Raw genomic sequence first — 9,018 nt, 5'->3', positions numbered from 1 at the left:
GATACCACATCTTCTTATATCTAAAACTTTTTTGATTGCGTGTTACTCAAACAGTCTACTCCTTCCTAATTCCTTACAGGAATAACAGTACAGTTGTCACCGTCATTTGGCGATTTGACGGTCGATAACTACTGTTTTGCTGATTTTAATGGATTAAAAAAAGAAAATACGTAAGAGCTTGAAAAATGTATAATTTTGAAATAAAATAAATTTCCGCGAAACTTCATGAACGATTTTGGCGCAAAGGCTAAACGTAACGTCATGCAAATGATAACTTATTGCGGTAATTGGTTACTTTTTTGCGCTAAATGGCTACATTCTTGTGGTAAAAGGCTACAGCCTTGCGGTAAATTGGTACTTTTTGGGCGCAAAATGGCTACATTTTCTTGGTAAACGGGTACATTTTGTGGTAGTCATGTACCAAAATTTTGTAGCCATTTACCGAAATTTTGTAGCCATTTACCGTTGTTTTGTCGCCAACAATAGCTAGCGGTACATGATTACATATTTGCGGTAAATAACTTCATATTTGCGGTAGATGGCTACATTCTAACATTGATTAACTGACTGATGATACGGAGATTAAAATCACCTTACTGCACACACGCACTGATATAGAACACCCACTAAATGGTGGGTGTAAGTCTGCGTGTATGTGTGCTGATGTGTGGGTGAATGTGTTGGTTTGTTGTGTGAATTTTGACAATAAAAGAGCAATTTATACCACTACTCAGCCCATCACCTTACTGCATACATGGAATGATATAGACCACCCCACCAAATTGAGGGTGTATGTTTGATTGTATGTGTCCATATGTCTGTGTTGGTTTGTGTGTTGTGGGTTGAATGCTGTCAGCAAAAGATCAATTCTTCTCTAAAAAAAATAAATTCAGTACAGTCAAAACTATGCGTTGTACAAAACTCAGTGGCATCTCTAATGAAAATCATAAAGACAAGGAAATCAGTGAGGATATTGAACACTTTCCATCACTTAATAAGAATCACAAACATATAAGAAGTCAAGTACATCAAATTAGCAGATATATTACAAGTTTTAGTCATAACAAAAAAAATATTTTACGGTGAATGGCTACTTCTTTGCGGTAAACCGCTACATTTATTGCGGTAATTAATGACTTTTTGGCGGTAAAGTAGCGACAAAGTAACCAATTACCGCAAATAAGTACCCATATACCGCTATCTTTTTGGCGGTAAACGGCAACATTTTTGTGGTAAACTGCTACATACTTGCGGTACATGGTTACTTTCTTGCGGTAACTGACAACTTCCATGCGGTACATGGTTACTTTCTTGCGGGAAATGGCTACAGTTTTGCGGTAATTTGTTACTTTTTTGCGCTTAATGGCTACATTTTGGTGGAAAATGACTACATTTTGCGGTAAATGGCTACATTTTGCGGTAAATAATTACTTTTTGCAGTTTATACTACTGTTTCGAAGTTACAGGTTTTTTGGTCGTATCTGTAACGGTTGAATTTCTATGAATTTATTCCGGATTTATTTTCGTTTTTTTCACGTTTGGACTGTTTCCATGACAACGGTAGCCATTTTAAAAGTTCTTAAGATGGATGTCACGCCTTCTAACGATGAGTTATTAGTTCTGAAAGTTTTATGTAATTTGGGTTTTTTACATTTTTGCCGTTTCCATGGTAACGGCGGCCATCTTGAACCATTCCATGCTTCCTGCAACTTTGCACATGGGGATTGTCATTATGGTGCAGTTTTATAAATACATGTCAAGGCATCTCCGAGAAATCGGCTGGACAAAAAGTGTGGAAGAAAAAATTCGTAGAATAACAATATATCCCCCCTTTTTCAAAGGGGTGACATAATAATACGCAAAAGTCGATTGTTCAACAGATAATTAAAGGTATTTTGTTTCATAAACTCAACGTGAAAGATATGTGGATTGGTTGATTGATGGTTTGTGATCATGATTGATCAATCATTGATTGATTAATCGTTTGATTGATTGATTAATCGATTGATAGGCAGTTTGTAAAATGGGAAGGGGACTTTTTTTCCGATATCTGCACTTGACTCATTACTTGTTTGATATCAAAACTTGATTGATTGATCATGGAAAATATTTATTGATATTACCCAACAATGTACACTTCTTATCTTATTTCTATAAAGGATTCACTAACTTTAACATGCGAAAAGATGAGGCATTGAAACTGTTTCCTCTAGGAATGGAAACACTGATTAATCATACTAAGCGGTATAAAGCATTTTTAAAAGCAGTAAGAGAAGCAAAACTTCATCATTTAGACGTACACGATTATTTTGTAGAGTGTTTTTTACTTAAAAACATTAACATACTCGATCCAAACATTGACCGTTTTGATGCACTTATGTTAATTTAAATGATGGACTATTTCTAAAGCATCTATTCAATCTTTATTTCATAATTTAACTGTTGCATTATTCTTCAAATCAATGTCATGCACATACGCAAGCATGCGCATACGCTAAATTTCATGCATTGTTAGTTGCTTCAATAGATTTCATCAAATTATAACGGAATTTTATACCAATATTTTATACATTACTTTATTCTTGTAAAGCATAAATTATAAACACTAATGCCAAAGTATCTAGTTTTTCGTTAAATCCAGGGTAGAATACCGATGTTCAAACATGGTAAATCGATAGAGAGAAAATAAAACCGTATACAAACCGAAAACCTCGGAAAACACATCAAGCACTAGTATTAGAGGTAAACAAAGAAACAACAGGAATACCAGATTGCAACAAAAACAAACGGTAATACACATAGAACGAAATCAGATAAGAACTGCCAATTTTCTGACTTGATACAAGATGTTTTTGCAATAAATTGTAGGTTGGACCTGATATAATGGCGTGCGGAACCTCCAACTTTATGGCATTGTTTAAAAATATCGCTAAAACACTACGTGGCAGAAATACATCACAAACCCACAGACAAGAACTTTCATTCCTGAGAACCGCACACACAAATAACATAATAGTCGACACAACATATAAACAATAGAACAACAACAACTACACATTCGTCAATGACAAACAGCATATACACAACAGTCACGCGCGTACGTAACTAACATGGAATCTAGAATGTCGAATACTTTGTAGCCGAAATGCCCGTCTGGCGTATCAAATCATGAGTCCGGTACATTAGACATGTTAGATAACTATTTATACAATTATTTACAAAAAAATAGTCCAATCAAACTATTTAAAAAAAGCAGTTTCTAATATTTATATATTTATAAATGCAAGCTTTAAATCAAACGTGGATGTCCAAACAGCTGATAAAGATAATAATCTTAAATATAGACGCGCTTTTTTCTACCTAATAAAATTGAGAATGGAAATGGGGAATGTATCAAGGAGACAACAACCCGACCAAAAAAAACAACAGCGGAAGATCACCAAAAGGTCTTCAATGTAACGAAAAAATCCCGCTTCCGGAGGTGTCCTTCAGCTGGCCCCTAAACAAATATATACTAGTTCAGTAATAATGAACGCCATACTTTCCAAATTGTACACAAGAAACTAAAATTAAAATAATACAAGACTAACAAAGACTCCTGACTAGGGACAGGCGCAAAAATTCGGCTGGGTTAAACATGAGACGTGAATTGACAGAAAATAAATATAAATAATATAACATGTCACCACAACAATGTCGTATAAAACAAGACTGAAACCGAAATGTAAAAAGAAAAACAATCAATTGCAAAGGAACCCAAAGTGCATTATGATATTAGATATAGCTGTACATTTTCAGTGGAGTTACAAGCCAAACTATTTGATAATCAGACATTTTATGCCAACTTCAGGTGAATGATCAAAATCATATCCTTTCCTGTTTTTTAAATAAGAACTTTGCTTGAGATAAACGTTACTTTCTTTACGTCCATTTGCAAGATATGTCTTGACCATCAACAAAAATATAAATATAATAGTTATTAATCACTTGTTGTTCTGAAATGAAATTAAAGCATTTTGATACTAGTCATTATCAGGATAAATAATATTAACAAAAATCTACCATCAAACTTTAAAGATATACTGGTCAATCAGAGTCATCTTCCATTGAATACTATGACAGTATAAATGTGTAAATAAACATGATAAAGGCAACACTAGTATATCAATGTTAAAAAGTCATAAATTGTTAAAGAGAAAACAAATTCGGTGTAAAAACTAAACCAGAGGGACGCACATCAATGATAAGAGGGACTCAATGGGTAACGGAAACACTGAGCTGCTTCAAAACAAAACAAAAACAAACGTAGAATAATTGAAAACAATTGTCATAGTCCTGACTTGGTGCAGGACATTTTAAGAAAATTTGGTGGGGGGGGGGGGGTGTAACCTGCTTATATGGCTATCATATTCGCCCGTTTATCAGTTATATGGCTATATAAACTAATTCCGCTTAAATGACAACATGTCTTGACAGGAGTACAATACAGAACACTCACCACAGAGAAATGTATAGATAATAATGGTTTATAGTACAATACAACATGTTAACCGCAAAATCACAACGAAAATCTCCCATGAAAAAAGGCAGAACAGGACCCAAGACAGTGCGCGCCACATGAATAGGCAAATGCCATAAACATTGACATATTTCTTATTTCAGGCAATCTTGAAATTCATACAATTATACGAAACGATGTAAGAAAACAACAATAGTCTAATCAATTTAACATAAATTTGAGCCTAACCCAAAAGTTTTAATCTTTAGCATTATACCCCAAATATACACAGAAAAAAGTTTCATTAAATCTAACTTGAGAAAGACTTAATAAACCACTATTTAAAATTCCTATGGAGATTTGCATTGAAAAGAGAGATAAATCTTGCAAAAAAGACAGAAATATAAAAGAAATTGATACAAAATTATAACTTTACCATTTCTAATCATTAGAATGTATTGATTCTGTATTTTTTAGCGGTCTTTATGGTATAACAAACAACATCAAAGGTGTTTTCATATCTTTTAGCAAGCTATAATCTAGATTTCGTAATTCATTAGTTGACCGTTTATTGAATTTTTCAACATGTCAAGGCAGAGAATCTCAAATTTAATGTAAAAAATAAAGCATGTATTCTTCTTTTTGTGGTTTAAATTTTCTTTAGATTAGTAAGTAGCTGAAAAAATATAACATACAGATATAACCAATACCAAAGTTTCAAAATTGTTACAAAGCATCAAATTTGCAATTTATTTAAAAAAAAAATGCATGAAAAAGATAAAACTACCCATAACACTTCGGTTTTGTGCATTTTATGAGCAGGAGATTAAATAGTTTAGTCAAATACAAACTTATAACCCCCGTCAAAGTATCATATTTAACATAAATTCCAAGAAAAATAACAACAACAAAAATGACCAAAAAAGACTCATTCTTCCAAGAGTTATCTTCCCTTCTAATGTTAACTTTCATAGGAAATTAAACATGCTGATTTTGAGTTTTTCTCAAGTTAGATTTTATGGGACTTTTTTCTGTGTTTACAAAGTGCATAATGCAATAGATTAGAACAAAAACTTTTTCTGTTGCAATCAGTTTTTATCTTAGGCTTTATCTTAGTTTGACTGGACTTCAATTATTTCCACAAAAGTAGTCTCATTATGACGGTCTTAAAAGGCTTTTTTAAATTAATCATTCGACAACATCATACATACTTGAACTAATACAATACTATATCTACGGAATGTGTAAATTAATTAGAATATAATGATTAATAAGACATGCGAAATGTACAGAAAATATAGTATTCAAGCCATAACGATTAGATATAACACAAAAATCAAACGTTATATCAAAAACATAAATGACGGATGTGTAATACCGAGAAACGTCAGTCTTTAAAACGTCAAGATAAATGATCGATGTTTAAAGACATCAGCACATGCGCAAATCTTTCTATTAATTTCTAGATTAACCTTCACCAGAAGGCACATCACATTTATGTATTAAATTATTAACTTATGATTTTTATCAATTGTCTCATAAAAGGAAACGTCTTTATTTTATTCTGTAAGATGATTGATCAAGCTATGACAAATTAACACCTTAACTGTTGTATGGAGTAAAACAAGTCTGACTGTAGTGTTTCTTTAATTGGTAACACACACCAGATGCATGTAAGATTTAAAACTACTAACATATTTGATAATATTATTCACTGGCAAATATGAACTTATACGTTAATGATATGATGATCTTATATAATAATATGATCGAATAAATCTTTTATATCATACATCCCTGGCGAGTAAGATTGCAAACATCTATATATGTTATATGTAAAATCTTATATAACTTTACCGTTTTCAATCTTATACTCTTCTGACATGAATGATCTTTGACAATATTTATATTCATGATCTGATGCATAACTGACCTATATGATATAACGAATCATAGACTCAACCACAATTTGTTAATTACATAACAAGCTTACATTGACTGGAACCTCAAACACGTCCATTTCAGACAAAACTTCAAGAAAAAGATACAAAACTATGACAATTGTCTGCACGAGGGATTAGGCACATATTCTGGATAGTTGTTAACCTTCGTACATGTTTATCAAAATTGATCTTCCTGTTCCTATATCATAAATAGTTTATCAGTTATTTATCATGCATTATGAATCTTATTACGTCTTCTCCCTGTTTACACTACACGGAGTATTATAATAGATAGTGTCACAGGACTCGACTTTATAATTAAATAATACACAAAATGTGAGTGTTAGATACATTCTGTCGAATTTTATATATATAGACTTAGACGTTATTGTCGATATCCGGATCTGGTGTACTAAAAAAAGCTGTATGTTTGTGGCATAACATCGTGGCCACAAGTTAAAAATGTTTTTCTGTTTAGTATAATTTTATATTAAGATCCATTTTGATACATCTTGTGATCAATTTTATTTGGCAATCGCCAATGGCAGTCAGGAGTGTTAAAGAACATCAGTTGTTCGACCTGTTAGTCAAATGTGTTTTGTTTAAATATACTTTTTCACTTCTTTTGGTCTTTTGGAAAATGTTGTTTGTGCTGTTTTTATACCCTTCTACAACGAAGTTTGTTTAACATGCACACGTATAACGATTGCGGTTTTTATCCAACGCAATCATAGGTTTGAACGTAGTTTTCAATTTAGACTCGTTTATAATTTTTTGTTTGGGCTTGTATCATATTTTTCCTCCGGTTTATATGATCCGTTCATCCTATATTGACTCCTTAAATTCAAGAGTTTATCTGAAAATGAGGTTACTTTCCTAAAAATGAGGGTACTTTTTATATGGCCTTCCAAATACCGTTTCGATCCCTAACATCACTGAAAAGACATTTATTATCGAACTCCGGATCTGGTGTACTAAAAAATATTGACACCGTAGGTTTGTGGCATAACATCGTGGCCACAAGTTAAAAATGTTTTTTTGTTTAGTATAAATTTTATATTAAGATCCATTTTGTTACATCTTGTGATCAATTTTATTTGGCAATTGCCAATGGCAGTCACCAGGGTTAAAGAACATCAGTTTGTCGACCTGTTAGTCAGTGCGTTTTGTTTAAATATACTTTTTAACTTTTTTTTGTCTTTTGGAAAATGTTGTTTGTGCTGTTTTTAGACCCTTCTACAACGAACTTTGTTTAACATGCACACGTATAAAAATTGCGGTTTTTATCCAACGCAAACATAGGTTTGAACGTAGTTTTCAATTTAGACTCGTTTATAATTTTTTGTTTGGGCTTGTATCATATTTTCCCTCCGGTTTATATGATCCGTTCATCCTATATTGACTCCTTAAATTCAAGAGTTGATCTGAAAATGAGGTTACTTTCCTCAAAATGAGGGTACTTTTTATATGGCCTTCCAAATACCGTTTCGATCCCTAACATCACTGAAAAGACATTTATTATCGAAATCCGGATCTGGTGTACTAAAAAATATTGACACCGTAGGTTTGTGGCATAACATCGTGGCCACAAGTTACATACGTTGACATACGTATTACGATTTTCGCATTTCAGTCTTTTCTACAAAGAAAAATATATCATTATACTTCATATATACATTATATTTATTTATTTTAAAGAAACATGTAAATATTTGCTATTAAAATCAATCAATGATTCTGTTGATCAAGAAGTAATAAAATAAGATATTCGAGATGTAACAAGTGTAACATCCAGATGTATATAATTTGCATAATCAATTTGATAAACGAAGAAAACCAAATCTGTTACAAATCATTGTTGCAACACTCGTGGTTTAAGTAATTTAATTAGCCTTAACTTGCAAATACAACGAAAAATTACTTTTATAAACATATCATAACAAAATGATATACTACCAAATTAATGAAAGAACACAGTTTCTGTAAACGATACCCAACATCAATAACAGGCAAGAATATTTGTAATAATGATCAATATAAAAATAAGAAAATGTGGTATAATAGCCAATTTAACAACACTCATCTAGAGACCAAATTACATAGTAATTAACAACAATAAGTCATTGTTTAGACGTCAACAATGAGCGAAGCCCATACCACATATTCATGCACTTATAACGGGCGTCGAAACATATCAAAAGAATGGTTACAAATCATGTGTCATATCTGCAATGGCTTGACAAAATCGTATATTTATGAATAAAAGAAAAATTACAGTATCTTTAAACCTTATTATAATACTTCTTTACCACACAAAAAAAATATTAATCATCAAACATGTTATAAAACACTGATGTCAACATGCATAAATTCTGTTGATGACATCCCTATCTGCAATGTCAGGAACACATATTATATTAATGAATAAAGGGAAGATAGCAGTTTAAGAAAACCATACTCTTCTATCTATATCAGGTGAATATATGTATATTTAGGATTAGACATGTTAAAAGAATAATCACAGCTTCGATAAACAGCATGTTTTATGAATGCAAGGACAACATATCATATTACTAA

Source organism: Mytilus trossulus, chromosome 3, assembly GCF_036588685.1.
Source record: "Mytilus trossulus isolate FHL-02 chromosome 3, PNRI_Mtr1.1.1.hap1, whole genome shotgun sequence".
In the NCBI taxonomy this organism is placed as follows: Eukaryota; Metazoa; Mollusca; class Bivalvia; order Mytilida; family Mytilidae; genus Mytilus; species Mytilus trossulus.
Note: the sequence above shows the minus strand (reverse complement) of the source record.